This window comes from Lolium rigidum, chromosome 3 (assembly GCF_022539505.1).
Source record: "Lolium rigidum isolate FL_2022 chromosome 3, APGP_CSIRO_Lrig_0.1, whole genome shotgun sequence".
NCBI lineage: Eukaryota > Viridiplantae > Streptophyta > Magnoliopsida > Poales > Poaceae > Lolium > Lolium rigidum.
This window is the reverse complement of record NC_061510.1, coordinates 399,106,708-399,114,709: the sequence shown is the minus strand read 5'-3', so window position 1 is coordinate 399,114,709 and position 8,002 is coordinate 399,106,708.

Genomic DNA, 8,002 nt, shown 5'->3' with positions numbered 1-8,002 from the left:
AAAAATCTCGCTCTCGTTCACCCTAAATCGAGGCCGTAATTAATGCTAGGTATGGTTACTTCCTTTGCTGAGTTGTTTTTCTTTTTCTCTATCTTTTTTGTTCTTTATCAATTTTCAGCCTAGTTTCCCTTGTAAATTGGACCCCTTTGTACTTTTTGTTCCCCTTTCTTAATGCAATTCAGAGTCCTCCTGCCTTGCACTTCAAAAACTATGACGCAGTTGATACACTATGTCGACATAGTCTTTTTTTAAGAGAAAGAAAGCCAACTTAAATAGACCTGACATTGGATAGTAATATGTATTATATAGAAAATATGCATATTTATAAGTTGAAAATACGATGGCTCGCTCTCCCAACAATGTGAAACAACGTTAAGCTTATGTATGTCTCAAGTCGTGGGATCCCTGGAGACCAGGGTGCCATGGACCTACAATCGTTGGGCCCATAGAATCCACAACAATACAATCACTCTGGGATGCAGCTCCCAAGTGAGGCTCCGCGAGGTATAAAACCCTCACGGAGACATCAAGCTTAAGCAGAAGACAGGAACGAGGAGGGACTTCCTCACGGAGGTCCCCAAGCCATCGTCCTCTACAATCCCGAAGGTCCCTTTTGAGGGATGATAAGATCAATCAAGAGGATTAGGATTCCTTCTCCACCAAGCCTGCTGCAAGGACTGGTCGAGTGGTCTCCCAGGCTACAAGACAAGCAAGGCCCTTGATACTCGCGTCATGGCTGAGCTCACTGATACGCCTCCGGTGTATCGATAATTTCTTATGTTCCATGCTATATTATTGATGATACCTACATGTTTTATGCACACTTTATGTCATATTCGTGCATTTTCTGGAACTAACCTATTAACAAGATGCCGAAGTGCCGATCTGTTGTTTTTCGCTGTTTTGGTTTCGAAATCCTAGTAATGAAATATTCTCGAATTGGACGAAATCAAGACCCGAGGTCCCTATTTTTCCCGGAGCCTTCCAGAACACCCGAGAGCCGCCAGAGGGAAGCCCTGGGGGCCCCACACCACACCCTGGCGTGGCCAGAGGGGGGGCCGCGCCGCCCTATGGTGTGGGCCCCCAGGCCCCCTCCGAGGCTGCCCTTCCGCCTATTTAAAGCCTCCGTCGAGAAAACCCTGAGGCGAAAAAACCACGATACGGAAAACCTTCCAGAGCCGCCGCCATCGCGAAGCCAAGATCTGGGGACGGGAGTCTGCGTTCCGGCACCCCGCCGGAGCGGGGAAGTGCCCCGGAAGGCTTCTCCATCGACACCGCTGCCATCTCCACCGCCATCTTCATCACCGCTGCTGCTCCCATGAGGAGGGAGTAGTTCTCCATCGAGGCTCGGGGCTGTACCGGTAGCTATGTGGTTCATCTCTCTCCTATGTACTTCAATACAATAATCTCATGAGCTGCCTTACATGATTGAGATTCATATGATGATGCTTGTAATCTAGATGTCACTATGCTAGTCAAGTGAGTTTTACTTATGTGATCTCCGGAGACTCCTTGTCCCACGTGTGTAAAGGTGACAGTGTGTGCACCGTGTGGGTCTCTTAGGCTATATTTCACAGAATACTTACTCACTGTTATGAATGGCGTAGTGAAGTGCTTATTTATATCTCTTTATGATTGCAATGTGTTTTGTATCACTACTATTCTATGTGCTACTCTAGTGATGTTATTAAAGTAGTTTATTCCTCCTGCACGGTGTAATGGTGACAGTGTGTGCATCCGTGTTAGTACTTGGCGTAGGCTATGATCATGATCTCTTGTAGATTGTGGAGTTAATTATCATTATGATAGTATTGATGTGATCTATTCCTCCTACATAGTGTGAAGGTGACAGTGTGCATGCTGTGTGTTAGTACTTGGTTTAGTCGTGTTGATCTTTCTTGCACTCTAAGGTTATTTAAATATGAACATTGAATTGTGGAGCTTGTTAACTCCGGCATTGAGGGTTCGTGTAATCCTACGCAATGTGTTCATCATCCAACAAGAGAGTGTAGAGTATGCATTTATCTATTCTGTTATGTGATCAATGTTGAGAGTGTCCACTAGTGAAAGTGTAATCCCTAGGCCTTGTTCATAAATATCGCTATCGCTGCTTGTTTCATCGCTTTACCTGTGTTACTACTGCTGCGTTACTATCGCTTGTTTACTGTCTTGGGCAAAGCACTTTTCAGTGCTCGTTGCTACTACTTATTCATACCACCTGTATTTCACTATCTCTTCGCCGAACTAGTGCACCTATTAGGTGTGTTGGGGACACAAGAGACTTCTTGCTTTGTGGTTGCGGGGTTGCATGAGAGGGATATCTTTGACCTCTTCCTCCCCGAGTTCGATAAACCTTGGGTGATCCACTTAAGGGAAACTTGTCTGCTGTTCTACAAACCTCTCGCTCTTGGAGGCCCAACACTTGTCTACAAGAATAGAAGCACCCGTAGACATCAAGCACTTTTCCGGCGCCGTTGCCGGGGAGGAAAGGTAAAAAGGCACTCATACTCCGGTTCCGGTGTAACGTACTTTTCCGGCGCCATTGTGTTTGTGCTCGAAGCTATTTCCTTTAGATCCTGCAATTGCATCTTTTTGTTTCTTGTTTACACTAGTTTGGCATAATGGACAACAATGAGCTTCTTATTCTATTTCCTGATTTAAGACATGGATTGTTTGATGCGAAAATTAAAAAACCTATGAAATCTTATTTGCATGCTTGGTAGTAATATTAGTATGAACGCTTTGAACACCATTGTTGATAATAATATAGAAAGTTCTAAGCTTGGGGAAGCTGGTTTTCATGATCTTTTTAGTCCCCCAAGCATTGAGGAGAAAATTTTCTTTGATGATACTTTGCCTCCTATTTATGATGATTATAATGATATTGGTCTTTTAGTACCGCTCTGTTATGGAGGATAAATTTGATTATGATTACAATATGCCTCCTATATTTGATGATGAGAATAATAATGATAGCTACTTTGTTGAATTTGCTCCCACTATTACTAATAAAATTGATTATGCTTATGTGGAGAGTAATAATTTTATGCATGAGACTCATGATAAGAATGCTTTATGTGATAGTTATATTGTTGAGTTTGCTCATGTTGCTACTGAAAGTTATTATGAGAGAGGAAAATATGGTTGTAGAAATTTTCATGTTACTAAAATGCCTCTCTATGTGCTGAAATTTTTGAAGCTACACTTGTTTTATCTTCCTATGCTTGTTACTTTGCTCTTCATGAACTTGTTTATTTACAAGATTCCTATGCATAGGAAGCATGTTAGACTTAAATGTGTTTCGAATTTGCCTCTTGATGCTCTCTTTTGCTTCACATACTATTTCTTGCGAGTGCATCATTAAAACTGCTGAGCCCATCTTAATGGCTATAAAGAAAGAACTTCTTGGGAGATAACCCATGTGTTATTTTGCTACAGTACTTTGTTTTATATTTGTGTCTTGGAAGTTTTTTACTACTGTAGCAACCTCTCCTTATCTTAGTTTTATGTTTTGTTGTGCCAAGTAAAGTCTTTGATAGTAAAGTAAGTACTAGATTTGGATTACTGCGCAGTTCCAGATTTCTTTGCTGTCACGAATCTGAGTCTACCTCCCTGTAGGTAGCTCAGAAAATTAAGCCAATTTACTTGCATGATCCTCAGATATGTACGCAACTTTCATTCAATTTGAGCATTTTTATTTGAGCAAGTCTGGTGGCCTAATAAAATCCATCTTTACGGACTGTTCTGTTTTGACAGATTTTGCCTTTTATTTTGCATTGCCTCTTTTGCTATGTTGGATAAATTTCTTTGATCCATTAATGTCCAGTAGCTTTATGCAATGTCCAGAAGTGTTAAGAATGATTGTGTCACCTCTGAACATGTTAATTTTTATTGTCCACTAACCCTATAATGAGTTGTTTCGAGTTTGGTGTGGAGGAAGTTTTCAAGGATCAAGAGAGGAGGATGATATACTATGATCAAGGAGAGTGAAAGCTCTAAGCTTGGGGATGCCCCGGTGGTTCATCCCTGCATATTTCAAGAAGACTCAAGCATCTAAGCTTGGGGATGCCCAAGGCATCCCCTTCTTCATCGACAACATTATCAGGTTCCTCCCCTGAAACTATATTTTTATTCCATCACATCTTATGCACTTTACTTGGAGCGTCTGTGTGCTTTTATTTTTGTTTTGTTATTTTCATTCTCTGAATAAATACATGCTTGTGTGGGAGAGAGACACGCTCCGCTGGTTCATATGAACACATGTGTTCTTCGCTTTATCTTTTAGTGTTCATGGCGAAGGTTAAAGCTGCTTCGTTCATTTTTATATGGTTGGAAACGGAAAATGCTACATGTAGTAATTGGTAAAATGTCTTGGATAATTTGATACTTGGCAATTGTTGTGCTCATGTTTAAGCTCTTGCATCATATACTTTGCACCCATTAATGAAGAAACACTTAGAGCTTGCTAATTTGGTTTGCATATTTGGTTTCTCTAGAGTCTAGATAACATCTAGTATTGAGTTTTGAACAATGATGTCTACGGGAGCTTCTATTCTTGTAGACAGTGTTGGGCCTCCAAGAGCAGAGGTTTGTAGAACAGCAGCAAGTTTCCCTTAAGTGGATCACCCAAGGTTTATCGAACTCAGGGAGGAAGAGGTCAAAGATATCCCTCTCATGCAACCCCGCAACCACAAAGCAAGAAGTCTCTTGTGTCCCCAACACACCTAATAGGTGCACTAGTTCGGCGAAGAGATAGTGAAATACAGGTGGTATGAATAAGTAGTAGCAACGGCACCGGAACAGTGCTTTGCCCAGGACGAGTAAACAAGCGTAGTAACGCAAGCAGTAGTAACGCAATAGAAACAAGAAACAAGCAAGCGATAGCAGTATTTAGGAACAAGGCCTAGGGATTACACTTTCACTAGTGGACACTCTCAACATTGATCACATAACAGAATAAATAAATTCATACTCTACACTTTTGTTGGATGATGAACACATTGCGTAGGATTACACGAACCCTCAATGCCGGAGTTAACAAGCTCCACAATAATGCTCATGTTTTAGTAACCTTTAGTGTAAGATAGATCAACAGACTAAACCAAGTACTAGCATAGCATGCACACCGTAACCTTCATGCATATGTAGGAGGAATAGATCACATCAATATTATCATAGCAATAGTTAACTTCGCAATCTACAAGAGATCATGATCATAGCATAAACCAAGTACTAACACGGTGCACACACTGTCGTCTTTACACACGTGCAGGAGGAATAGAACTACTTTAATAACATCACTAGAGTAGCACATAGATGAATTGTGATACAAAACATATTGCAATCTTAAAGAGATATAAATAAGCACCTCACTATGCCATTCAACATTGAGTAAGTATTCTGTGAAATATGGCCTAAGAGACCCACACGGTGCACACACTCGTCACCTTTACACACGTGGGACTAGGAGTCTCCGGAGATCACATAAGTAAAACTCACTTGACTAGCATAATGACATCTAGATTACAAGCATCATCATATGAATCTCAATCATGTAAGGCAGCTCATGAGATTATTGTATTGAAGCACATAGGAGAGAGATGAACCACATAGCTACCGGTACAGCCCCGAGCCTCGATGGAGAACTACTCCCTCCTCATGGGAGCAGCAGCGGTGATGAAGATGGCGGTGGAGATGGCAGCGGTGTCGATGGGGAAGCCTTCCGGGGCACTTCCCCGCTCCGGTAGGGTGCCGGAACAGAGACTCCTGTCCCCCAGATCTTGGCTTCGCGATGGCGGCGGCTCTGGAAGGTTTTCCGTATCGTGGTTTTCGTCGAACGCCCCGAGGTTTTTAGGTCAGGGGCTTTATATAGGCGGAGAGGCGGCGCAGGAGGGCTTCTGGGGGGCCCACACCCTAGGGGGGCGCCCCCCCCTTGGCCGCGCCGGGGTGTGGTGTGGTGGCCCTGCCCCCTTCTCTGGCGGTTCTCGTGTGTTCTGGATGCTTCCGGGTAAAATAGGAACCTGGGCGTTGATTTCGTCCGATTCCGAGAATATTTCGTTACTAGGATTTCTGAAACCAAAAATAGCAGTAAAACAGGAACCGGCACTTCGGCATCTTGTTAATAGGTTAGTTCCGGAAAATGCACGAATATGACATAAAGTGTGCATATAACATGTAGATAACATCAATAATGTGGCATGGAACACAAGAAATTATCGATACGTTGGAGACGTATCAGCATCCCCAAGCTTAGTTTCGCTCGTCCCGAGCAGGTAAAACGATAACAAAGATAATTTCTGGAGTGACATGCCATCATAAACTTGATCATACTATTTGTAAAGCATATGTAGTGAATGCAGCGATCAAAACAATGTATATGACATGGGTAAACAACTGAATCATAAAGCAAAGACTTTTCATGAATAGCACTTCAAGACAAGCATCAATAAGTCTTGCATAAGAGTTAACTCATAAAGTAATAATTCAAAGTAAAGGTATTGAAGCAACACAAAGGAAGATGAAGTTTCAGCGGTTGCTTTCAACTTATAACATGTATATCTCATGGATAATTGTCAATGCAAAGCAATATAACAAATGCAATATGCAAATATGTAAGAATCAATGCACAGTTCACACAAGTGTTTGCTTCTTGAGGTGGAGAGAAATAGGTGAACCGACTCAACATAAAAGTAAAAGAATGGTCCTCCATAGAGGAAAGCATCGATTGCTATATTTGTGCTAGAGCTTTGATTTTGAAAACATAAAGAGAGCATAAAAATAAAGTTTTGAGAGGTGTATGTTGTTGTCAACGAATGGTAGCGGGTACTCTAACCCCTTGCCGGACAAACCTTCAAAGAGCGGCTCCCATTTTATTTTATTTTTGGATGGCACTCCTTCCAACCTTTCTTTCACAAACCATGGCTAACCGAACCTCGGGTGCCCGCCAACAATCTCATACCATGAAGGAGTGCCTTTTTATTTTAGTTTTATTATGATGACACTCCTCCCAACCTTTGCTTACACAAGCCATGGCTAACCGAATCCTTTGGGTGCCGTCCAACAATCACATACCATGGAGGAGTGTCTATTTTTGTTAATTAATTTGGGACCGGGAATCCCATTGCCAGCTCTTTTTGCAAAATTATTGGATAAGCGGATGAAGCCACTAGTCCATTGGTGAAAGTTGCCCAACAAGATTGAAAGATAAACACCACATACTTCCTCATGAGCTATAAAACATTGACACAAATCAGAGGTGATAAATTTTGAATTGTTTAAAGGTAGCACTCAAGCAATTTACTTTGGAATGGCAGGAAATACCATGTAGTAGGTAGGTATGGTGGACACAAATGGCATAGTGGTTGGCTCAAGTATTTGGATGCATGAGAAGTATTCCCTCTCGATACAAGGTTTAGGCTAGCAAGGTTATTTGAAACAAACACAAGGATGAACCGGTGCAGCAAAACTCACATAAAAGACATATTGTAAACATTATAAGACTCTACACCGTCTTCCTTGTTGTTCAAAACTCAATACTAGAAATTATCTAGACTTTAGAGAGACCAATTATGCAAACCAAATTTTAGCAAGCTCTATGTATTTCTTCATTAATAGGTGCAAAGCATATGATGCAAGAGCTTAAACATGAGCACAACAATTGCCAAGTATCACATTACCCAAGACATTATAGCAAATTACTACATGTATCATTTTCCAATTCCAACCATATAACAATTTAACGAAGAGGAAACTTCGCCATGAATATTATGAGCTAAGAACACATGTGTTCATATGAACCAGCGGAGCGTGTCTCTCTCCCACACAAGCATGATGTAATCCAATTTATTCAAACAAAAACAAAAACAAAAACAAAAGCACACAGACGCTCCAAGTAAAGCACATAAGATGTGACCGAATAAAAATATAGTTTCAAGAGAAGGAACCTGATAATTTATCGATGAAGAAGGGGATGCCTTGGGCATCCCCAAGCTTAGACGCTTGA